Raw genomic sequence first — 26,423 nt, forward strand, 5'->3', positions numbered from 1 at the left:
GCGACTGGAGCCACCACTGGTCTTGTGCCTGCTGTCCACTGCCGCTAAAGCCTGCTGCTGCCACTCAGGCGCTCTCTCTCTCTCTCTCTCTCTCTGTCCCGCCGCTCTCTCCACCCAGTCTTGGGACTGCTGGCTTTAAGAATTCCTGCTACGACACTCGATTCAGCCAGGAGGTAAAGGAAGGATGTAGGGGAAGAACATAACATGGAGGGCGGCGGAGGGAACTTGGGCCAGGGAGATCCTTAATTTGTGCATTCTTCCGGTTCACGGGAGGAAAAAATGGGGTCCAGGATGGGCCTCAGTTCTGCAAAACGATGTTGAGCATTTACTCCCCATTGCGAAAGGGATGCAGACTCCTTTCCTCTAACCCGGGTTGAGGCACCTGAGCATCAGTATTTTCCATAAGGTTTCCTGTTTACAAAATTTGGGATACCTCATTTGTAGCAGGTATATTTAAAGGGGGAGGCTTTAGGATAAGGCTCATCCGATGATTTATGAAAGCTTTCTTTGCTTTTGTTCAGGTTGGCGAGTCTTATTACGTGAATCCAAGGGTACTACTCTAGCCGCTCCCTTGGGGTCTGGGCGGATTCCATCTAGATCTGCCCTTATCACCTGCAACGCCTTCTTTCCTGAATTCAGCTTCCATAGTTTATGGTATCTACTCGCATTTGAGAATGTTGCTAATGGCTCTCCATGGGCGCTGGGGCACAACTGTGGCGAGAAAACACGTCCAGACAACATCAGGCATATATACTATATATAAAAAACGAAGATGGGAGAGGGAAGGGAGAGAATGGGAGAGGACAAGCACGGTACGCATGGTATTTGGGAGGACAGGGAAATGCGGCACCAAGTGGCGGCGCTCAAGTATACAGTATTCGAGAAGACCAGACTTGAGGGGTAGGGGCTCCAGTGGTGGCGGGGAGAGGGAGGCACGCACGCGCAAGGCTTGGGCGGAGTGGGGGTGGAGGGTCGAAAAGCGAAAGGCACGCATGCGTATTTGAGAAGGCAACGTTGCTAGGAGTTGGCCACAGCGGTTGGGAGGGGGAGAAGGCGCGCATGCGTAATTGAGACAACATGGTGACGGGTTGAACTTTGGGGGGGAGAGGGAGGGGAGAGAGGGGGAGGGGAGGGAGAGACAGAGGAGAAAGAGAGAAGGCGGGGGGGGGGGAGAGAGAGAGAGAGAGAGAGAGAGAGAGAGAGAGAGGAGAGAGAGAGGCGCGCGCGCATGCGCACTTCAGACAGAATGCCTGGGAGGGGAGGGGAGGCGAGGCGCGCAGCGTACGTGTAATTAAGGTTGCAAAATGGCGAGGGGGGAGGTAAGTTGTCTTTGCTTGGCCATCTTGGGCTAGCACGGTCTGCAGAGAAAAAAATCTGCCTTGTTGGTTGGGTGAAGGGATCAGCCTGAGTTGGAATTGTCTTAGGCTGTAGCCAGATCCACTAGGAATTAACCCAGAATCTTAGCCTCTCACTTGCCTATCGATGAGTGGGTTTAAAAATGCGGAGGCGATGATGACTCTGCAAAAGGTTGCGGCGGCTGGCTGTGTGTAGGAAATGCGTAAAATGGGAGCACTTGGAGACAGTCCACATTTGGGCAGTGCACATTCGGAGGGCTCTCAGCGTGGTTTGCCGATTTGGGGCCGTTATACTTGGCTCTGGATACAGTGTTCATCCCATCACAGTAGCAAAGCAATGTGAGAATCTGCTGTTATGTTGGCCGAAAGCCCTTAATTTTCTCCCCTTGTAGAACACAGGGGTGAGGATTTGGTTTGTTTCCAAACGCTTGTTACACTTTGCTTTAAACCTGCAGTTTGGGCAAATGGCTGTTTGCGACTCACACTGGCGTGTAAAGAGATCGAAGGTAGTTAATAGTGATGGTATGAAAGTGATCTGGACTTACACCCTTTCCTCTAAATTATTTTTTCTTATGTAGAACTTTCAGCACGGTTTTGTCTAGCAGGAAGATTGGAGTTTCTTTTCTTTCTTTGTTTTTTTTTTTTTTAAGGCAGCCGTGCTGTCATGGCTCTCTGAGGGCTGCCAGTTAGGATTTGTTGTTAATCGCTGAAAATAATAATTTAGTGCTTTTATATATACATATATGTATGTAGTAGAAAGGGCACAGGATTCAAAAGTGAGGAGCACATGTTTTCCAATAATCCTAGCTATCTCGTGCTGGACCTTTTCCTTCTCTGGGCCTGTTTATCTGTAATAATAATAATTACAATTAAACGTCTATACCACTTACTATGTGCAAGGTACTGACTGGTCTGCCTGGTTTAACATATGCCTTAATTTATTTAGTGCTCTCAACACTCTTATCAAATAGCAGCACTAGTATTCAGTTTTTACAAATGAGGAATTTGAGGGACACAGATTAAATTGTCCAAGGCTTTACAGCCAGTTGAATGGCTGAGACAGGATTTTTATCCAGGCAGTATGGCTCCAGAGTCCTATGCTCTTAAGCATTATACTTTATCCCCTAAAATGAGGGGGCAAATTTAAAGGACTCTTCTTTTATGATTTCAAATTTTGTTTGTAACTTACCAAAACAGTTTTAGAAAGGAGAATTGTTTGCTGCTTTTGACTCCACGCATAGTACAGGGTTACATAACTAGGAGACAAAAAAGTAAAGAATTGTTGATTTGGTGCCTACTGGGGTGGCTATCCTTAACTACCCATGTCTTCTGTGCTTTTTGTTCTGCAGAGGGTCTAAAATGGCCGACTGCAGTAGGCTGGACACACCCTTCTTGTTTTGCCTGATTTGCGATCTGATGATCTAACCTTGAGCCAACCAGTCATTTACTGCATTAGAGATTTTTTTTTTGTCTTTAACCATTATTAATATTTTGGTGTGTTGATGCAAATGTACAATAATAAAAAGGTTATTGCCTTCTTTCTTGTAATAAAAGACTGAAAATATATATTTCTTTTATTATTTGGTTAGGTTACAGTCATTGTAGTAGAATTACTACATCAAAGATTATGAACATTTTTCACACTCAATATGTAGTCAAGTTTCTTCCTAAAAAGTTTGTACCAATTTTTACTCACACGAGCACTGAATGTTGTTTTTCTTTAAAAAATTATTTTTATGGGTAAAAACTAGTATTATTTTTTCATTTCTTGGTTATTAGTGAGTTTGGATTCTTTTTTCCTCCGTATGTTTCTAAGTTTTATTTTCTTTCATGCAGTGATGAGACCTTATACTGATTTATGTGTTGAAATTTTAGTTTAGTGTTCATTATTATCTGAATGTGCTCTGTAAAGAAAGACTATTTTACTAAAATTTGTGTAATGTTATGAATACCTACTCCAGGTTATTGTTTGCCTTTTAATTTTTAAAAATTTTTGGCTAGTAGAGATTTGAAATCATGTGGTCAAATCTATCATCCATTTTGTGATTTTTCTTCCATTCTTTAAATTTGAATAGCTCCCTCAATCTAGAAATTTGGTAAATATTCGTTGTAACTTTGTTTGAGGATAACCATCAAGTATGGGGACAAAAACACCCATAGTTTCACCACCCAGAGGTAGCCAGTGTTAATAATTTTGCTCACATTTTCTCATTCTCTTCATTTTTCTACACAGTTGATCATGTATGTGCACTATTTTATATTGCATTTTGTCTTTAACATTACAACATGCATATTTTCATGTTTACATTCTTTGTAATTGTCATCTAATTCTTTCTTGATACTCTGTTGTCTGTATTTTACAGATTTTCAGTATTTTAAATTATGTAAAGAATGTCTTTTCATTTACTTTTTGTTACTTATCTGTTTTGGGTCATTTTCTTAGAGAGTTCTAGAATTTGACTTGTCAAAAGGTTTGAACATTATAAGGAGTTGCCATATTGCTTTCCATAAAATTATGCCGATTTTTACACTCATTTAGATACTTACAATTTTTTTTTTTTTTTTTTGCTAACTTCAGATGTAAAAGAATGAAATCTTTGTTTTATGCTACATTTCTCTTATTGGTGAGGCTGGACTTTTAGATCTTAATTATTAATTAGCTCTTATTTGTTTTCATGAATTATTCAGTTTGGGCCTGAATGTTATTTATTTGTAAAGGACAAATGTCATTTGTTGCAGATATACTCCTAGTAATGTTTGTTGCCATTGAGTCTGAAGGAATGTTTGCGATTCCAAATACAACTGCTGTGTGGGATACATGTCAGGTTCTTGGTAGCCATTTTGAGATAACATCTGTCTGACTTTCAAATACAAAGCCATTTTTTTTAATCTAAAAGGCAAGGACTTGTGAGTGCTACACAGCAGTGGTGCTCCCTGGCTTTGGGAGTAGGGAAAAGATGGCAACATTTTGTCCCTAATAAGAAACCAATTTAGACAAGAAACAAAAGGGTTGTCCTCTCTCCCCCTATCCATTCAGGGATTGGTCTTATTTTAAATACCTATGAGTGATCTGATATAAATATCCACATTTATAGATATTACTAAGTGCTGGGGGGATGTGAAATGCTAATAGGAAAAAACTGCAATACCTGAGAAACCATCCAGAGCAGGCTGACAATTGGCAGAAAAGAACAGTGTGTAGGAGAGAGCAGTGTAATAACTTTAGGGGAAAATAGTATGTTAAGCTTATAAAATAACAGACTCATGGACACATTGGGTCCCAAAACAGGGATCTCAGTGTAACTGCCAATTACTTATTGATGTCATTGGCCCAGTTTGCTGGTGCAGAGCCAAATGAGCCATTAAAAACTTAGGCCTTATTAAGAAAGGTATGGGGCACAGAAAAATGCCACCCTCTCTTTGTATAAAACCATCTGAACCAAATAACTATTTACAGTGATAATCTCTCCTCAAAAAGTCTCTTACTATCACTTACCTAGTTTTGAAAACAGAGTGGGAAAAGTGTGTTGCCTTTCTCTTTTCGTTTTTCTTATGTATAATATATAGGTGAATTAGATATTCTCAAAGGTCATGAGGGGTCTAGTTCTGCTTTCCTAAAACTGTGCTTGTTATTTCTGGTTCAAAGAATCTGTTTAATTATGTTTCTTAAATAAAACTTTCAAACTTGTTATTCCCCACTCCATGAGCTGTATATTGTCTATTTTACATTTAGTAACATTCTTTTATTTTTTCAGTGAAGGATAGGAATTACTGGATTTAGAGGTGCCAAGTGAGCTGTTACTGCTTTTTGGTATCCACTTATACTGGGTTAATCCAGTTAGTTGTAAGCTCCCATTTTTCAGAATTTTGCTAGCTGCAGATATTAAACCAGCCTCATGTGTAGTAGGGTGGGGAGGTTGAGCGGTGTGTAAGCAAAAAGAAGAAAAAAAAGGCTCATGTTTTAGAACAGGTGGTTGCGAAGGGGCTTTGTTGGAGATCTGTACCTATCTTAAGCATAGAAGTCCTATTTTACATCATGCTAGTGTCTAGTTCTCAAATCCATCTATGATCAGGGGTTAGGGTGAGCCTGGATACTTGAAACAGCTGAAGAGCATTTAACCTTTGATTTCTGCGATTTATTCCTCCCCTCTCTTGTTACAGCCAGCAGCAGCCTGGAGCAGCACCCCCTGGAAGGAAATTTTACATCGGCCATTATAATACAACCTGATAAGTGTTGAAACACTTATCAGGTTGTATTGTAATTGTCTGTGTATATGCCTGTCTCTCTTCCTGTTATATTAGACTGTGAGCTCCTTGAGGGCAGGGATGGTATCTTCATCTCCAGAGCCCAGCCTGGCACATTAGTAGGCCTCAGTAAATGTTTATTGGATGAATAAATGAATGACTCATCAACAAACATTTATTGTGTGCCTGCTAAAGTGATCTCCACAGGCTCTGGACTGTCAACTGTTTTCTTCAAAAAGCATGTGGTCAGAAACTGGCCATTTCTTTCTAGTTATGTATATATATCAAGAGTTTCTCATGAGACAATGCTATTTTTGTGTTTGGATTTCAGTCTTTGGTATTTACAGATGTTACTAATTTTGCTACTGCTGACACTTGCTTTCTTAATGGGACCTGGGTGATAGCTGCTAGATTGGGAGCCTTATCCACATGGCCCAGTGTTTGCTAAATGGTTCCTATTTGTAAGCTTATCCTCCCTGAGTCATCCTCCAAATTGTATTCCAACGTAGGACTCCTCATTCTAAACCAGGGGTGGGCAAACTCTGTGGCTGGTGGGCTATCAGTTTTTGCAAATAAAGTTCTATTGGAACACAGCCATGCTCATTCATTGATGTTTTGTCTGGAGTCACTTTGGCACAGCAATGGCAGAGTTGAGTAGCTTTGTCGGAGATGTTGTGGCCTACGCAGCCTTTATAGAAAAAGATTGCTGAGCCTGTTCTGGATCATCACTCAACAGTGATGGTTTCATTCCCCACTCCATTCACTAGAGCAAAAACTCATTTGTTATTGCTTTTGACATGAATACTACCACAACCTAAGTATGTATAAGGAGATCTGCCTGGGAATGGGAGTCCCGGGAAGAGAAGCCATTTTCTTTCTGAAAGAAAATGGCTGCAGCTCACTGTTGTTTACTGGAAATAGGAGGAGGAAGGAAAGATAGAAGTCCAGGTCTAGTGTTATATACTGCCCTGCACTGTATTCACTTCTCTGGCTTTGGGATGGTGGTTTTCTGAGTAGCCTCTACTTGGTTCTTTCCTTTAAAAATTGGTGAAGGAGAAAAAACAAAGTCACATTGAAAAGCCAATGAGGTGGCCAGGTGTGGTGGCTCACACCTGTAATCCTAGCACTCTGGGAGGCCGAGGTAGGAGGATCACTTGAGCTCAGGAGTTTGAGACCAGCTTGAGCAAGAGTGAGAGACTCCGTCTCTACTGAAAATAGTAAAAATTAGCCGGGCATGGTGGCACATGCCTGTAGTCCCAGCTACTCGGGAGGCTGAGGCAGAAGGATTGCTTGAGCCCAGCAATTTGAGGTTGCTGTGAGCTGGGCTGACGCCATGGCACTCTAGCCAGGGCAACAGAGCAAGACTATCTCAAAAAAAAAAAAAAAAAAGCCAGTGAGGTGATATTTAGCTTTAGCATAACTCTTCGGAATTCTAGCAAATAGATTTTTAATTCAGGCTACTGTCTAAAAGTATCCTTTTGAACCTTTTCTGCTAGCAGTAGCCTCAGCCACCATTTCAATTAGGAAGTACCATGAAACCTTGTTTATATCTTTATCCATGGAAATGGTAATGGCAAATGTTACCTGTTTGTGTCTCTCTCCCTTGATTTAAACTCAAGAGTAGAGACCACCATATCTTACTCATCTTTGTAATTCTCTTAGCAATAAAGGTTTGTATTCAGTTCTAAGAATATACTCCCAAATATGTGTTTAAGGATATTCTCAAAGATTTAGGTATGGGCATGTTCATAACGTTCATAGCAGTAAATAATGGAAAAACCTGCTCATCAATAGGAATTTGTTTAAAAACATTTTGGTATATGTATGTTTTTTATGATGACAGGGTCTTGCTCTGTTGCCGGGGCTAGAGTGCAGTGGCATCATCATAGCTCACTGCAACCTCAAACTCCTGGGCTCAAGCGTTCCTCTTACCTCAGCCTCTGGAGTAGCTGGGACTACAGATGAGCGCCACCACACCCAGCTAATTTTTCTGTTTTTTGTGGAGATGGGGTCTTGGTCAAGCTGGCCTCAAGCAGTCCTCCTGCCTTGGCCTCCCACAGCGCTAGGATTACAGGTGTGAGCCACCGTGCCAGTCCAGTGTATTCATATAATAATACAACATAATCATTAAAAATAAAAATAGTCTTATAAGTGAATATTTGACTTGGAAAGATGTATACAGTATATTAATTGAAAAAACCTACAGAGCAGTAGTATAGTTTCACCTAATTTTTGTAAAATAAGAATTCTTGTTTGTATAATGCATGTACATATGTATGAAAGTTGTTGGAAGTACATATCCCAAGTGTTGAACTTTTCTGGGATTCTGGGTGATTTTTATTTTATTTTAGAGACAGGGTTTCACTTGGTTGCCCAAGCTGGAGTACAGCAGCATGATCATAGCTCACTGCAACATCAAACTCCTGGGCTCAAGGGAGCCTACCCCCTCAGCCTCCCAAAGTGCCAGCCCTACTTTCTGTCTTTGATATAGTTCTGGAATTTTTTTGTTTTTTTGCAGTGTGCACGCATGACTTTGAAAGTTAAAGAAACATTGAAACTATTTCCATTTTGAAATTGTTGATCTCAATAGAAGTGGAGTAAATAGGGGTGGTGAGAGAGCTGGAAACTGGAGCAGTTTAGTTTAGAAAAGAGCTGAATGGGGTGGAAGAGGATGGTAGAAATAAGATCAGTGTCTTCAGAGAAAGGCACTAACTGCCAACTACCCCTATATTCCTGTCTCCTTAGGACAGGCATTTCCCAGATCAGGGTTTACACTTACCATTTATTTCCCAATTAGGCCCTATATACATTCCTTTCCCACCCTTGTCTCTCTGGGCTTTAATAAGCTACCGCAATTGTTAGTGGCAGTAGCCGCTTGTGGGTGTGCAGATCTTGATCTAGTAAATGGTGGCTTTAATTGCCTCAATAAAGAGATGGCTCAAAACTATCAAGGTTCCTGCTTCCCCTCTTCTGTCCCCAGCTAGGTAGCACCAATCTTACCCACCTATGGTGGGAGAACTTTCTACCTGGGTCTCATGATCACTAGTGGATCAGAGGACAGATACTTTCTTGCTGGTGGTGGATGAAACAGTTAAAAATGAGCCCTGACAATCTATTCCTTGGGTCTTCCTGGGGTTTGAGTTCAGAGTTGCCTGTATCTCACTGAGTAACAGGAAACTTAGCAGCATTAGCTGGTGCTGCCAGCAACTAATGATAGCAATTAATAGCCCGGGCTTTGGGCCATTGCTGAATTGCCACATTTCTGGGTTGCTTTTCATGCTAAGCAGTTAAGGAGTGGGAAACTTATAAGCAATAGGCTGCTTCCATAGAAAGAAAGGACCCTTGGGAATCCTTGGCTTATCCTGTGTGGTCTCATGTCTCAGAATCCCGTTCTCCCCAGTGATTGAGTCTTGGAGGTAGGGGACTAGCCACTGGTCTACCTAGCTCCTTGTTATCCTTTTAATAACCCAGACAGCTAGGTAAGAAACAAATAACGTTTGATTCCTTTTCACTTATGGTGAGTCCTGGTGGAAACTAAGATTATAAATGACAGGGCTTGGTTTGGTCCAGAGCCCAGAGTTTTGTTACCTTTCCCCATCAGTGTGAACCAGGTGCCATCTGATGACTAGATGACAGTTTAATTCACCTTTTGAGGACTGTTTTGGTCAGGAGTAAAGAATGTAGATTCATTAACTGCTAGACACAGAAGGGTTGCTAAAGGGTCACGACTACCCCCTGTTCAAAGATAAAGATATATAGGCCCAAAGAGGGGAAGGATTTGAAGGAAACTAGGAAGATCAGCATTAGAGTTTACATGTGAGTTCTAACACTTTGGTATAGTCATTAGGTGCCTCTGTACCCAACTTAACTCATTTAAAATGGGAGCAAGAATCCTTACTAAACAATAATTGTAGACCTTGCAGTAGCCTTTGCCAGATAAAGAACATAATCGTGATGTTAATGTGAATGCTTAGCAAGGGTGAAATCTGAGGCTCATGGTATGGTTGGCTGGATGGCTTGATTGAGGTGATAAAAATAAAGATCTCAAACCTTAACTGTTCCATCTTATATTTGTTTCCTTCCTTCTCCCTATCCTATAGGTGACACCAAATGCAGCCAGAAACCACTGATGAAGAGGTATATTAAGCCCTGCCTGGTTAACCTCTAGCAAGGTTATTAGAGAATTGGGAGAGGCTCAAATCAGCATCTTGCATGCGGTTATCAAACCTTTGTGAAGTCTTGGTAAGTGGTCAGTGGCTTTGGTGGGCTTACCTAGCTAGTGGGAAGGGGCAGGGAAGGTGGTCTTAATAGGCACTAGGCAATTACTGGGTGTTTTCCCATTGTGACATGAAGAAAAATCTTAAAATATTCAGGCTGTACTAGAGAATAAAGAGTCTAACCTCTCCTTTTCCAAACATTCTCCCATTTTTACAGATAGGGGAATTGGAAATTGTCCCAAGATTGTAGCTAGTTGGTGTAGAAAATGGATTTGATTCCAAGCCAGTACTGTGTCTTCTACCCAGTGCTTCCTCTAGATTTTGTCAAATCCAAGGAGGCCATGTGAGACAGAAATGTTTTTATTTCACACTGAAAGATTTTTGTAGTAGCTTCTAAGGTTGCACTTACTTTTTTTTTTTTTTTTTTTTGAGACAGTCTTGCTCTGTTGCCCAGGTTAGAGTGCCGTGGCGTCAGCCTAGCTCACAGCAACCTCAAACTCCTGGGTTCAAACAATCCTCCTGCCTCAGCCTCCCAGGTAGCTGGGACTACAGGCATGTGCCACCATGCCCAGCTAATTTTTCTATACATATTTTTAGCTGTCTATATAATTTCTTTCTATTTTTTTTAGTAGAGACGGGGTCTCGCTCTTGCTCAGGCTGGTCTTGAAGTCCTGACCTCGAGCAATCCTCCCGCCTCGGCCTCCCAGAGTGCTAGGATTACAGGCATGAGCTACCGCTCCTGGCCTGCACTTCCTTGATGATGGAAATTTCCATGGTGTAAAACTTTATTATGCATGAAATCACCTGGGGTGCTTGTTAAACATACAGATTCCTGGGTAACCGGAAATCTTGTCACTGCTTAAGAGCAACATAAATAACTGCCTGTTACTCATACTGATGCTCCCTGCCCAGCAAGTTCACCAGAGAGCCAGGATGAATGAGTCACTGTTACTATGGATGTCCTTGTGAGGTAGTTGGAAAGCTTTGGTAAGTTGTCAGTGGTTTTGGAGGGGTTTCCTAGTTGGCAGAGAAGAGAAGGGAAAGTGGTCATGATGTGGTACTTCCAGCCGTTCTTCAACAAATAGTTATTTAGTACTTACTAAGTGCCAGAAACTTTCTTTTTTTTTTTTTTTTTTTTTTTTTGAGACAGAATGTTGCTTTGTTGCCCGGGCTAGAGTGAGTGCCGTGGCGTCAGCCTAGCTCACAGCAACCTCAGACTCCTGGGCTTAAGCGATCCTACTGCCTCAGCCTCCCGAGTAGCTGGGACTACAGGCATGTGCCACCATGCCCGGCTAATTTTTTTTTATATATATATATTTTAGTTGGCCAGATAATTTCTTTCTATTTTTAGTAGAGATGGAGTCTCACTCTTGCTCAGGTTGGTCTCGAACTCCTGACCTCGAGTGATCCACTCGCCTTGGCCTCCCAGAGTGCTAGGATTACAGGCGTGAGCCACCGCGCCCGGCCAGAAACTTTCTTCTAGACATTACCAAGGTCCTGCCATCATGGAACTTTCGTTCTTGGGAGGTGGGACAAAAGAATAAATAACCAGTAAATATATGATGTATCTTAAGTATTATATCAATTTTTTTTCCTAATCTGATGTGAAAAATTGCACGTAAAAATGGTTGGGTTAGGCCGGGTGAGGTGGCTCACGCCTGTAATCCTAGCACTCTGGGAGGCTGAGGCGGGAGGATGGCTCGAGGTCAGGAGTTCGAGACCAGCCTGAGCAAGAGCGAGACCCCGTCTCTACTAAAAAAAATAGAAAGAAATTATATAGACAGCTAAAAATATATATAGAAAAATTAGCTGGGCATGGTGGCACATGCCTGTAGTCCCAGCTACTTGGGAGGGTGAGGCAGTAGGATTGCTTAAGCCCAGGAGTTTGAGGTTGCTGTGAGCTAGGCTGATGTCATGGCACTCACTCTAGCCCGGGCAACAGAGCGAGACTCTGTCTTAAAAAAGAAAAGAAAAAAAAATGGTTGGGTTAAACTAAGCAACCTCTCATGTTTTTCTCCCCTCTTCCCATTCTCCGTTTTAATACCTACCAGTGTCTCTCCATGTAGTGGATGCTGAGTGTGGGGAATGTCATAGATGATGCACACAGTCCTTTTTGTTTTTGTAACCTCTTACCAGGCTGGATTGTGAAGGATATCTTTGAAAAGTGTTTTACAGTCTACCAGATCTTGTATGTGAGTGACTGCACAGCAGAAGAGGGGAGTCTTCTCAGTGATTAAGGTAACATAGTGATTAAAGGTAAATAGGGAAGGAGGGGCTGACTTTGCCCTGATTCCTGTCAGGGAGGCTTTTAGAAATGCCATTTCCAGAGCACAAGTGACAGGTTAGTACTTTCACAGCCTGCAGTTTAGTCTATAATACATCTTTCTCGAAACAATCTGGGTAGATTATATGCTTACCCAGTCTGTGAGCACCTCTGCTGAGGGTCAGAAGAACTGAAATAGTTCCCAAATAAGCTAGGTGGCATGAGCTCCTGTTTTTATAAATGTTTTGTTGGAACACAGTCATGCTCATTCACCATTGTCTATGGCTGCTTTCATGCTACAGGAGAGTTAAGTAGCTATTACAGAGACCATATGCTCCACAGAGCCTGAAGTATTACCATCTGGCCCTTCCCAGAAAGCGTGCCAACTCCTGGCATAGGTGAAATGTACTATATCCACAAATCCTCCTCCCTCCATTTTCTGTTTCATGGGCTTGTGTTTGCAGCTGATCCTAGAATGTATGGAATCTCACAGTAATCAGTTTGCTTCTGAATTTCTTCCCACTCAAATTAAGCTCACCAAGAAAGTACATTCACAAAATGGGTTATATGTGCAGAAGGAACTATGTTGAATATACCTCGTTGAAAAATGGTTACGTGTCAGCCCCATGCTAAGCTCCAGAACCTCCGTCCTGATTACAAAATTCAGTTTTATTCCTGGAACAGTCTAAGAATGATGGGGCGTTAATTTCTCTCCCAGTTCATAGCAAAGCATTCCTAAACTAGGCTCTGGAAATCTTGGTGACTGGAGAGAGACGTTCATCAAGGATGAAGCAAGTGGCCCCCTAACAGCCCCTAGGTAGGGAAAGCAGTCCATTTTATGGAAAAACCTTTGGTCTCTTTCTTAATCCTGTTGCATAAGCAAGATTTTCTCTGTGAACCTTCCTCTTATTTACTTTTCTTTCCTTTCTCCTTCCATGATTGTTTGCCTGTCTTCCTCTTTGTCATAGGCATGTCCTGTTTTTAATTCCCTTTCTCTTTTCCTTCCTAGGCCATTCTTTGAGTCTCCACTACATTCCCCAACCAATTTAAAGTCTTTTTTTTTTTGACACAGGGTCTCACTCTGTTGCCAGGGTAGAGTGCAGTGGTTTGATCATAGCTATCACTATAGCTCACTGCAGCCTCAAACTCCTGGGCTCAAGTGATCCTTCTGCCTCAGCCTCCTGAGTAGCTGGGACTACATACAGGTGTGCACCCCCATGCCTGGCTAATTTTTCTATTTTTTGTAGAGACAGGATCTTGCTATTTTGCTCAGGCTGGTCTCAAACTCCTGGCCTCAAGTGATCCTCCAGCCTTGGCCTCCCAAAGTGCTGGAATTACAGGTATGAGCCAACATGCCTGCCACCAATTTAAAGTCTTTTTGTCATAGCAATATTGGCATCTATCCAGGGCATGGGGTGCACCCAGCAGGTTTCTGTTCTTTTTTTTTTTTTTTTTAATTATTTATTATGTTTATGCATGTAAAGAGTTTATTATATAAAAATTAGAAACTATTAAAAAGTAGTATTAAGAGGGAAATAGAAACTCTTCGTGATCCCACAGTCCAGCCCTATGCTATTTAGAGTTTTATTTTATCCCATAATTTTTCTCTGTAAACAAACATACTTCCGATCTTAAAATTTTTAATCAAAATATTAATTTTAAATGTGAATTTTAGTGTACTTCTCTGATTATATTCTTTAGAGACATTTCTGGTTTCAGAACCAAGCTTACTAGAATTCAATGTGTGTGTTAGCACCATTAAAATTAACTAGACCCAGGCCGGGTGTGGTGGCTCACCCTGTGATCCTAGCACTCTGGGAGGCTGAGGCGGGTGGATCATTTGAGCTCAGGAGTTCGAGAACAGCCTGAGCAAGAGCAAGACCCTGTCTCTACTAAAAATAGAAAGAAATTAGCTGGACAGCTAAAAATATATAGAAAAGATTAGCCGGGCATGGTGGCGCATGCCTGTAGTCCCAGCTACTCTGGAGGCTGAGGCAGGAGGATCGCTTAAGCCCAGGAGTTTGAGGTTGCTGTGAGCTAGGCTGATGCCACGGCACTCACTCTAGCCCGGGCAACAGAGTGAGACTGTCTCAAAAAAACAAAAAAATACAAAAACTAACTAGACCCAAGAAACAGATTTTGAATGGGTACCCCTACTTTCCCTTCCTCTAATTCAATCTACTCTGACATTCACAGCTAAGTGAATATGTATAGCAGTGGTCTGACCTTTGATCTTTTATCTTTTGTGCTCTGAAATGTCTTTGTTTCTTCATCTGACCTCAATACCTCCTTCCTCTTTCCCTTTTATACAAGGGCAACCATATTTGTTCTTTCCTGCAAAGTAATTAACCTTTTCCCCCTGTTCAAAGTAGCTGCCTGATTCATATGCTGCATAAAGGTCACATGGACTGAAAAAGTAGAGATGGGGGTAGCCATGGGGAAGTCATGGAGTCACTGTCGCTTTTGAATGTCTTTTGGAGTTGGGGAGTGTGTGTGGTTCTGGGAGGATCGGGAACTCTAAATAGTTTATCTTTTTAAAATATTTTTAGTGACAGGGCCAGATAGATTATTATGCTAAGAGTATTGTATGCACTGTGGTAATTTGTTTTCTTGATGCATTACCATTTATTTTCACAATACTGCATTATGATCCTAAATAAAAAACACAATAAGGTGGGGAACTATATAGAGATACTTGGAAATGGTTCTGAATCTATCTTATAGCTCAATGGTTACATAATGCTTTGCATCAGTTACTGACTGGCAACTCTTTGCCAGTGATAATTTAAGCGTTACGCTGTTTTATATGCCTATTAGGTTCTATCAGATCTACATTCCTTTAGAGGACCTAACTTTGTAGGTTATCATTTTCTCAGCAACCCCTTGTGAGGTCACACGTACTTTTTGTTGTTGTTATTGCTTGTAGGCATCATTGGTTCTAATCATTCACTATTCTGTTCCTTACACGAGATCATAATATAGTATTCTGAGTTGATGACTTAGTTTATTAGGAATAGTCTCTATCTAATTAATTTGGTAAACTATTATGAATGTTCATTTCCTTGATTATGCTAGGTCTAGGTTTTCTACTAGGTCTAGGTTTTATCCAGCATCCTGTAAAGGGACACTCCATGGCAGGGGTTGGCAAACTTTCTGTAAAGGGCCAGGTAGTCTTCTCTTTCTGTAGCATGAAAGCAGTCATAGACAATATGGAAACAAATGGGCATGATTGTGTTCTGATAAAACTTCACTCACAAAAACAGACAATAGGCTGGATTTGGCCCGTGGGCTGTAGCATGCCAGCCCCTGCTCTACAGTATACATACACAAACATTCAGAGTGATTTTATTCACAATATGTATAATACAATAACAATAACATAGCTGTACTTGAATCAGCACTGAAAAGTCTCTTGTGATCCGTGCCTTATGTGTATGACTAATAGAGTAATATATAACCTTCATGGGCCATGTTATTACCGTCCCTGTAGAGGAACCTCTTCCTGGCCATGGGTCTTTTTTTGCGTGGCTTAGGAGTGACGTTATCACCTCTGGTATTTACTTTCTTCATCAGCATGTCTTCTTCTCTACTTAGGCTCATAAGTGAATCTAATGCAGAGGTTACTTTGGATTTTATCACTGTCTTTAACAGTCACTCTCGGGGGCTGTGGTTTTGGTAATTTGCTATGTCAAACCCTAAATTTGGCTTTCAGGATTAGGAAAAGTTAATTTTCCATTGATATCTCAAAAGGTGATCTGCACAAAGGAACAGGTATCTCGGTCCGGTAAGTGATCATTCAATATGAAAGTAAATATTTTTCTTTGACCTTTTTGTTGTATTTGTCATATTCAATAGTTTTCCTAATAATGAACCAACCTTGCATTTCTGGAAGAAATTTTGAGTTATGTTTGCTAAATTTGCTATTTTTAATTTTATTTTCTATTTGGTTTGATTTATTTATATTTCTTTTGTATATTCAAAAATGAGGTTTTGAGGGGCATGGCAGTCTTTCTTAGTTGTTGATGTTAGGGTAATTAATGAAGTCTTTTGTTGCCTGCTTTTTTAAACTGAGCAGATCTCTAACATATCCCATGCCATTAAATATGCTTTAATAGCATCTTTTTTAAATTAGCACATAATATACCACTGCATGAATATAAAAATTCAATTTGCATTTGATACTTGGCACCTTGTTTTCAATTACTGCCCTGTTAATTGTGTATAAGTAATGCTACAGTGAACATTCCTATAGATGTATTTTTGCACATATTATCCATGTTTATTTCCTAAGGTTGTATAAAATGTACAATACCTCTACTAGTGTATGAGAATGCCCATTTTTCACTTCCTCACCAATATACTATATCATGGTTTTTTAAAAATATTCCAATTGCAAAGGTGAAAAATGGTCTCCTTTGATATTTTAGTTTGTATTTCTTTGATTCCCAGTGAGATAGTGTTACGGACCAGAACGAGAAAGTTAACCACAAAAGACTGATTGAAATTTAGTGAGTCTTTATTAGCTGGCCAGCAGCACGCCCTAGGGCAGGGAAGCCCACTGAACTCGGACTGCGGCCCTGAGCACGGGTTTTGTGACAACTTATATACCCTTCACCATTGCACCATATGGAACATTAAACATATACACCTTGGGACATCTTAGGCAACAATTTCCAGCTTCAAGGTTATGAGATCCTCTAAAGACCCTCCGGTCCTATCTGATTAACTATTTTAAACAATCGAGTAAAAAGCAAGCAGGTTCACAGAAGCAGATAGCATTAGTTAGAACAAAGTACAATTTCCTACAACCTAAATAAGCGTTGTAAAATTTAACTTGATATAGCTGGGCAGTATTGTTAAATCGACTCCCCCTTTCCTTGGACCTAGGACCTGCCTTAGGTCACTTTGATCATTGACCCATTGTACTATGCTAGCAGATAATCATCAACACAGGTAATAATCATGAGACCTTCTTTCTTTTTTCTGCATCTGGAGTGGACTCTGGCCTTCTGCCTAACTGGAGAGACCAGAATTTACGTCTACTTATCACAATAGGACAGATGAAAATCTTTCTTGGGTCTTATTTTTGAGTTTCTTTTTTCCACTGATTTTTTTTTTTGTTTGTTTGTTTGTTTGTTTGTTTTTTGAGACAGAGTCTCGCTCTGTTGCCTGGGCTAAAGTGCCGTGGTGTCAGCTTAGCTCACAACAACTTAAAACTCCTGGACTCAAGCAATCCTCTTGCCTCAGCCTCCCGAGTAGCTGGGACTACAGGCATGCACCACCATGCCTGGCTAATTTTTTTCTATATATTTTTAGTTGTCCATATAATTTCTTTCTATGTTTTTAGTAGAGACAGGGTCTCGCTCTTGCTCAGGCTGGTCTCGAACTCCTGAGCTCAAACGATCCGCCCGCCTCGGCCTCCCAGAGTGCTAGGATTACAGGCGTGAGCCACCGCGCCCGGCCCTTTTCCACTGATTTTTAATCTATCATATGTTACAGGTATTTTCCCGAGTTTGGCCTATCAATAATTAATTCTTATGTAGCTCAAATATATTTTTCTTCATGGTTTATTCTCCACTTTATTTTTTTTTTATTTTTTTTTTTTTTGAGACAGAGTCTCACTCTGTTGCCCAGGCTAGAGTGCCGTGGCGTCAGCCTAGCTCACAGCAACCTCAAACTCCTGGGCTTAAGCGATCCTACTGCCTCAGCCTCCCGAGTAGCTGGGACTACAGGCATGTGCCACTATGCCCAGCTAATTTTTTCTATATGTATATTTTTAGTTGGCCAGATAATTTCTATTTTTAGTAGAAACAGGGTCTTGCTCGCTCTTGGTCAGAGTGGTCTCCAACTCCTGACCTCGAGCCATCCTCCCGCCTTGGCCTCCCAGAGTTGCTGGGATTACAGGCGTGAGCCACTGTGCCCGGCCCTCCACTTGTATTTCACAATATGAAGATAAATATATTTTCTTATAGTTCATAATTCATTTATACATTTTATTTATTTATTTATTTTTGAATATAAATCTTTCCCATTGGGTATCTCTTTGTGTGGTATGTAACTAATTTTTGTAAATGTCCAATACGTTCAGAGTGTGGGAGGTTGTAGTGAAGGGTACTCACAGTGATCTCAGCAGCAGGAATTTCAGAATCTTTCCTCCAGTGCTCTGCTTTTAAAATGTCTTAAATATTCTCTCAGCCCATTTCTCTGAGTATCTTCAGTTTTGTGGCTGCTGACTTATGCTCTCCTCAATGACAGGAGTTGACAACCTTTTTCTGTCGAGGGCCTGATTTTAAATATTTTAGGTTTTGTAATCCGTATGGTTTCTGCTATTGTGGTGTGAAAGCAGCTATACACAATACATAAATGAGTGTGGCTTGCTTATGGCCCTCATGGCCTCACCTTTGCATTGTGTTGGCTTGCTGTGTATCCTTTCAGCTCAGTTCCCTTTGCTTACTGTGATTACTTTTGATAGTGCAACTCCAATTCCTGAGAACACAAATTTATTAGGCCTGTCATTTCCCAGTTTAGCTAGATATTTGTATACCAACAGCAGCAGTTTATGGATCTTTACTTTTGTGTTCTGTAGTTAATATGATGATTACACTCAGGCTCTGCTTCTTTTACTCTTTTTCTTATAGCTTCTAATATATTGATTAGCAACTGACTTCTCTATCCTTTGTTTCATTTGCAAATGACGGCAGGCAGGATCCAAATGCATAAATGCGTAAGATGGTTCTGGTATTCCTTCTCTTCCTTTTTCTTGAAACACTGCCTTTTGTGGGGGGTGCTTTTCTTTTGTTTATCCACCTTTGATAGAAACTTCTCCTTAGATACAGGAGAAGTTTCTCTGAAATATAAACAAGAGTGCAAGTGGGATGGTAAAGGGCAACTGATGCTTTTAGGAGGATGGTACGAAGTATTTGGGATTGTGGTCAGTTGCAACATGGACCTTTCATCCAAAGGGGAAGGCTTTAGCGCTTGGCTCCTGCTGATTGTTGCCTAGTGGAAATGTGGGCCTCAGATTGCCAAGATTCCAGCTCTCTGCAAAGAGCCTAATTGGATTTAGTGTTGTTTTTTTTTTTTTTTGGTGCTCCCTCCCCTAATTCCCTTCCTCCCTCCCTCATGGCTTCAATTTTTTTTTGGTTTCAATTTTTTTTAAATGCTTCAGGCTGACAAAATATGTTTATAAATGCTTTTATAACCTCATAGCTTCTGCTTCTTCATAATTTTGGCTTATTCATGATGTTACCTTTTTCCCATGTGGTATAAAATGTGGGTATATATCACTACCTGTTTAACTAGGCCAGGGGCTTGGCTTTTCCTTGGGGATTGTTTAAAACTGGGCTACAGTTTTGAATGCAGTTGTAGACATTAGAATGGAATAGATTAGGAAACAATAGATAAGATAGAATATAGAGAAGAAAATAGGAAAATACTAGCCATCATTTGGCAAAGGGTAAGTACAGGAAACCTTCCGTATCCATGGATTCCATATGCATGGATTCAACCAACTGTGGATCAGAAATATTTGGAAAAAACAATAAATAACAGTACAGTCATGAAAATAATACCCAAAAAATCAATATAGTGTAAAAACTATTCACATGGCATTTACATTGTATTGGGTATTACAAGTAATGTAGTGATGATTTAAAGCATACAAGAGGGTATGTGTAGGTTATGTGCAGATACTACACCATTTTATATATGGGACTTGAACATCTGTGGATTTTGGTATCTGTAGGGGTTTCTAGAACCAATCCCTGATGGATGCTGAGGGATGACTGTATTGTTTTGTGAAATTTTTGTCCCAGCTATGTGCATTTTCTTATGTATGAGTATGTGTCTTTGGTCTAATGTAATATTGTGTATGAAACAACTTTATAAGACAGTCAGTAAGACATTGTGAGCAAACTGGTATCTTCTGGACTAGCTTACTCCTGTAGATAGGTCTCCTTTGGCCCACACACTATTTCTTTAAAATCAGGTGAATATTTAAAAATTAAAAGACTTTACATAAAAGGCTAGAGTTTTACCGTCTCCTGAAATATCACAAGATGGGCTATAAATTCCCACAGAGGCCAAGTAATGGTAGGCTCATATTTTTTTTTTTTTTCTTTTTTGAGACATTCGTACTCTCTTGCCCTGGCTAGAGTGCCATGGCCTCAGCCTAGCTCACAGCAACCTCCAACTCCTGGGCTGAGGAGATCCTACTGCCTCAGCCTCGCAAGTAGCTGGGACTACAGGCATGCACCACCATGCCCGGATACTTTTTAAAAATTTTTTGTAGCTATGGGGTTCTTGCTATTGCCCAGGCTGGTCTCCAACTTCTGGCCTCAAGCAGTGCTCCTGCCTTGGCCTCGAAAAGTGCCAGGATTACAAGCGTGAACCGCTGCACCCGGCCTGACAATTTCTTTTATTATAAACTGAACTTGTGAGACCTGATTTTTTTTCTTTTTTTTGCCTGTTTTGCATCTCTTCATTAGCTGATGTGAACACGGTCAAGGGTAACCAGAGCCATGTTTAAGAAGCAGATGTTGATTATACGTCCCTACATGTCTTCACACTTAGTTCATTCTGCCCTGTGACACACATCAGCCTCCCATGCCCTGCTGTCATTCTCATCCACCATTCTTTCCCTTCCGGTTTCAGCCCTGTACTAAGACAAGACTCTGTTCATTTCTCTTTCACAAGATGATTTTAATGACTTCTAATGGCTGTGAGATTATTCTATCCCTTTAATCTGTTTTCAGGCACTTTTCTACCAAATACAACTATATGCTTTCTCATGTAAATACCTCTTAATCATTTCTTGACCATTTTGTTCTATTCCAGACAGCAGTCCCTTTTATAGAGTATTTTTTATTTTTTATTTATTTTTTGATTTTTTTTTGAGACAGAGTCTCGCTCTGTTGCCCGGGCTAGAGTGAGTGCCGTGGCGTCAGCCTAGCTCACAGCAACTTCAAACGCCTGGGCTTAAGCGATCCTCCTGCCTCAGCCTCCAGAGTAGCTGGGACTACAGGCATGCGCCACCATGCCTGGCTAATTTTTTGTATATATATTTTTAGTTGGCCAGATAATTTATTTCTATTTTTAGTAGAGACAGGGTCTCGCTCTTGCTCAGGCTGGTCTCGAACTCTTGACCTCAAGCGATCCACCCGCCTCAGCCTCCCAGAGTGCTAGGATTACAGGTGTGAGCGATCGTGCCCGGCCAGAGTATTTTTTATAATAGTCTTTTGATAATAGTTATTAATATTGACTGACCACACATATAGTGTTACACATTGTTTTATGTGCATGAACTCCATGTTTTTTTGTTTGTTTTTTTTTGAGACAGTCTCACTTTGTCACTGTGACTAGAGTGCAGTGGCGTCGTCATAGCTCACTGCGACCTCCACCTCCTGGGCTCAAGCGATCCTCCTGCCTCAGCCTCCAGAGTAGCTGGGACTACAGGCATGTGCCACCATGCCCGGCTAATTTTTTTCTATATATTTTTAGTTGTCCATATAATTTCTTTCTATTTTTTTAGTAGAGACGGGGTCTCGCTATTGCTCAGGCTGGTCTCACACTCCTGAGCTCAAACGATCCGCCCGCCTTGGCCTCCCAGAGTGCTGGGATTACAGGCGTGAGCCACCGCGCCCGGTCCATGTGAGTGTTTCTATGTGATGTGTACGTCATGGCACCTTTGGAAAAGTTGATTAAAAAATGAACGGTTTTTATTTGTTAAAGTTTCTCTCAAATTGCCCTTGCAAAAGTATTTTAGTTTATACTGCAGTGGTCTTATTTAACTGTTTCATAGTTACTCAGGTAATGTTCCTCAAAATATTAAAGAGTCTAGGCTTTTTAATCTGAATTTTAGCAGTGTATCACAACAGAGGTTTTCTAAAATTTTCCTCGCACACTAGGGGTCTCACAGAGATACTAAAGTTGATTGAATTTGCCTTATTGAATTTGGAATCAGTGTAATTTTTATCAAATAGAAAGATCCAAATGTGTGTTAACCTATTTTTAGGGTACATTTTTGTGGGGGGGGGTAAATGTCATCTTTTTTTGTTTTTTTATTTAAATAAACATTTTGTTTCAGAACAGTTTTAGGTTTATAGGAAGTTAGAAAGATAATACAGAGAGTTCCCATGCGTCCCACCCCTAGTTTTCCCGATTGTTAATATCTTACATTAGTAAGGTATGTTTTGTTTTATTCCTCTTCTTTCCAGCGCTTGGTAACCTCTAATCTATTTTCAGTCTCTATGAATTTGCCTATCCCAGGTATTTTGTATACGTCAGAATCAGACAATAATTTGTCCTTTTGTGTCTGGCTTATTTTACTTAGCACAGAGTCTTCAGGGTTCATCCATGTTGGTAGCCTATGTCAGAACCTTATTCTTTTTAAGGCTGTATAATATTTTATTGTTATGTATATGTCACATTTTGTTTATCCATTCATTTTGTGTATGTAGCGTGTTTTGTTTCTATGCCTCATGTTAGTAGGTATTTGTTTATATACCCCTTTGGTTTATATACCACATCTTGTTTTTCCGCTATCTTATGGCTAATGCTGCTCTAGGACATTCCTGTAATGCTTTTGTTAATTGTTTTCACATTTTATGACACTAATTAACTTGGTCTTGGTAAACTGTATAATCAAGAATTGTTTAACCCTCCCTCCCAATGAAAATCTTGAAATTGACTCTGAAGTATTAGGATACAACTTTGGCCCACTGGGATTATGAGGCAGCCATATCAATATTAGGACAGGCTATGTAAAGATTAGCCCAGGCCTGGCGCAGTGGCTCACGCCTGTAATCCTAGCACTCTGGCAGGCCGAGGCGGGAGGATCACTGTAGTTCAGGAGTTTGAGACCAGCCTGAGTAAGAGCGAGACCCCGTCTCTCCTAAAAATAGAAAGAAATGATTTGGACAGCTCAAAACCTATATAGAAAACAATTAGCCGGGCATGGTGGCGCATTCCTGTAGTCCCAGCTCCTCGGGAGGCTGAGGCAGGAGGATGGCTTCATCCCAGGAGTTTGAGGTTGCTGTGAGCTGGGCTGACGCCACGGCACTCACTCTAGCCCGGGCAGCAGAGTGAGACACTGCCTCAAAAAAGTAAAAAATAAAATAAAATAAAAAAATGAAAATAAAAGTTAGCGCAAATGTTTTCTTATTCTAGATGTGATGTCTTTGACGTCACTGCCTATTCTTTTCCTCCCTGATGAAAATGAAAGAATCACACTAAAATAGTTTGTGATTTAACAAGTAGTTTTCTTTTAGCTGTTTTTAATGTAGGCCAGTGTGTCGTGTAAAATTGACGTCCATTACCTGAACATATCTGCTTGCCTTCCTTTATTCCTTCCTATTCCCTCCATATTCTGAGGGCCTTTAGTCAATTTCTTTAGGGAAGAATGATTTGAAATCTGTATCTATCACTTAGGGATCCAGAGAACAATTTGCTTTCCCCCCCAGTACACTATGTGTTAAAAGATTACAAAAAGCCATAGGTATTCATTTCCAAAAATTGGAAAAAAGCATGGCCCGGGTAATAAAAGCATATGCAGAGCCACAGGCCTTTAGTCAATTTCTTTAGGGAAGAATGATTTGAAATCTGTATCTATCTATCACTTAGGGTTCCAGAGAACAATTTGCTTTCCCCCCCCCACTCCAGTACACTATGTGTTAAAAGATTACAAAAAGCCATAGGTATTCATTTTCAAAAATTGGAAAAAAGCCTGGCCCAGGTAATAAAAGCATATGTAGAGCCGCTGAGATTATTTCGATATTTCTTTCTAGCCTGTGTGTATGTAGGTAATGTTTTTAGATGTCTGTAAAGAAGAACATTTTGCTGTCTTTAGATGTGAATGTATAGAAATCTTTGATTTGGACCATGATTGTTTTAGAATATTTCAGTTATATTTTTTAATTTAAACGTCAAGATCATTTTTAGTTGTTCATAAAATTTGTACATAATATCACTAACATGTTTATGGGAACATTTTTTTGTGCATGTTTCTCTGACGATTTATTTTCTTTTCTATTTCTTTTGTTGTCTTTTTTTTTTTTTTTTGAGACAGATTCGCACTCTCTTGCCTGTGCTAGAGTGCCGTGGCATCAGCCTAGCTCACACCAACCTCAAACGCCTAGGCTCGAGCGATCCTCCTGCCTCAGCCTCCCGGGTAGCTGGGACTACAGGCATGCGCCACCATGCCCGGCTAATTTTTTCTCTTTTTATTTATTTGGCTAATTTCTTTCTATTTATAATAGAGACGGGGTCTCGCTCTTGCCCAGGCTGGTCTCGAACTCCTGAGCTCAAACGATCCGCCCGCCTCGGCCTCCCAGAGTGCTAGGATTAGAGGCGTGAGCCATCCTGCCTGGCCTATTTTCTTTTTCTTTAAGGTGGGATGAGGGTGGTGGGGACAGGGTCTTGCTCTGTTGCCCGGGCTAGAGTGCAGTGGCATCCTGATAACTCACTGCAGCCTCCTCTCATGTGTTCAAGCAATGCTTCTTCCTCAGCCTCCCTAGTAGCTGGGAGTACAGGTGCATGCCACCATGCCCGAATACTTTTTGAACTTTTTTGTAGCGATGGGGGTCTTGCTATTGCCCAGGCTGCTCTCGAACTCCTGGCCTCAAGCAGCCCTCCTGCCTTGGCCTCCGAAAGTGCCAGGATTATAAGCGTGAGCCACTGTACATTGCCTGACAATTTCGTTTATTATCAACTGAACTTGTGAGACCTGATATATATATATATATATTTTTTTTTTTTTGCCTGTTTTGCAGCTCTTGATGAGCTGATATGAACAGAATCAAGGGTAATCAGAGCCACGTTTAAGAAGCTGATGTTGATTATACCCCCGTGCATGTCTTCACACTTAGTTCATTCTCCCCTGTCACACACATCAGCCTCCTGTGCCCTGCTGTCATCCTCATCCACCATTCTTTGCCTTCTGCTTTCAGCCGTGTGCTAGGACAAGGCTCTGTTCATTTCTCTTTCACTAGATGATTTTAAAGACTTCTTCTAATGGCTGTGAGATTATTTTGCCCTTTTAATCTGTTTCCTGGCACTTTTCTACACACATACAGTGTTACACATTGTTTTAGGTGCATGAACTCCATGTTTTTTGTTTGTTTGTTTTGAGGCAGTCTCACTTTGTCACTGTCACTAGAGTGCAGTGGCGTCGTCAGAGCTCACTGCAACCTCCACCTCCTGGATTCCATTGATCGTCCTGCCTCAGCCTCCAGAGTATCTGGGACTACAGGCATGCGCCACCATGCCTGGCTAATTTTTTTCTATATATTTTTAGTTGTCCATATAATTTCTTTCTATTTTTTTAGTAGAGACGGGGTCTCGCTCTTGCCCAGGCTGGTCTCACACTCCTGAGCTCAAAGGATCTGCCCGTCTCGGCCTCCCAGAGTGCTGGGATTACAGGCGTGAGCCACCGCGCCCGGTCCATGTGAGTGTTTCTATGTGATGTGTACGTCATGGCACCTTTGGAAAAGTTGATTAAAAAATGAACGGTTTTTATTTGTTAAAGTTTCTCTCAAATTGCCCTTGCAAAAGTATTTTAGTTTATACTGCAGTGGTCTTATTTAACTGTTTTATAGTTACTCAGGTAATGTTCCTCAAAATATTAAAGAGTCTAGACTTTTTAATCTGAATTTTAGCACTGTATCACAACACAGGTTTTCTAAAATTTTCCTCACACACTAGGGGTCTCACAGAGATACTAAAGTTGATTGAATTTGCCTTATTGAATTTGGAATCAGTGTAATTTTTATCACATAGAAAGATCCAAATGTGTGTTAATCTATTTTTAGGGTACATTTTTGTCGGGGTGTAAATGTCATCTTTTTCTTTTTTTATTTAAATAAACATTTTCTTTCAGAACACTATTAGATTTATAGGAAGTTGCAAAGATAATACAGAGAGTTCCCATGTGTCCCACCCCTAGTTTTCCCTATTGTTAACATCTTACATTAGTAAGGTATGTTTTGTTTTATTCCTCTTCTTTCCAGCGCTTGGTAACCTCTAATCTATTTTCAGTCTCTATGAATTTGCCTATCCCAGGTATTTTGTATACCTGAGAATCAGACAATAATTTGTCCTTTTGTGTCTGGCTTATTTTACTTAGCACAGAGTCTTCAGGGTTCATCCATGTTGGTAGCGTATGTCAGAACCTTATTCTTTCTAAGGCTGAATAATATTTTATTGTATGTATATGTCACATTTTGTTTATCCATTCATTTTGTGTATGTAGCGTGTTTTGTTTCTATGCCTCATGTTAGTATGTATTTGTTTATATACCCCTTTGGTTTATATACCACATTTTGTTTTTCCGCTATCATATGGCTGATG

The 26,423-nt window shown here is 40.7% G+C and overlaps 1 long non-coding RNA gene across 1 annotated transcript; it reads left to right on the forward strand.

The window, feature by feature from the left end:
- On the forward strand, nt 1-25,437 carry LOC123628447. Its single transcript, XR_006731644.1, has 4 exons — nt 1-173; nt 9,701-9,842; nt 11,954-12,055; nt 25,403-25,437. It is a non-coding gene; the product is annotated as an uncharacterized LOC123628447 (long non-coding RNA).
- Nucleotides 25,438-26,423: the final 986 nt, after the last annotated feature.

The sequence above is a fragment of the Lemur catta genome, chromosome X (assembly GCF_020740605.2).
Source record: "Lemur catta isolate mLemCat1 chromosome X, mLemCat1.pri, whole genome shotgun sequence".
In the NCBI taxonomy this organism is placed as follows: Eukaryota; Metazoa; Chordata; class Mammalia; order Primates; family Lemuridae; genus Lemur; species Lemur catta.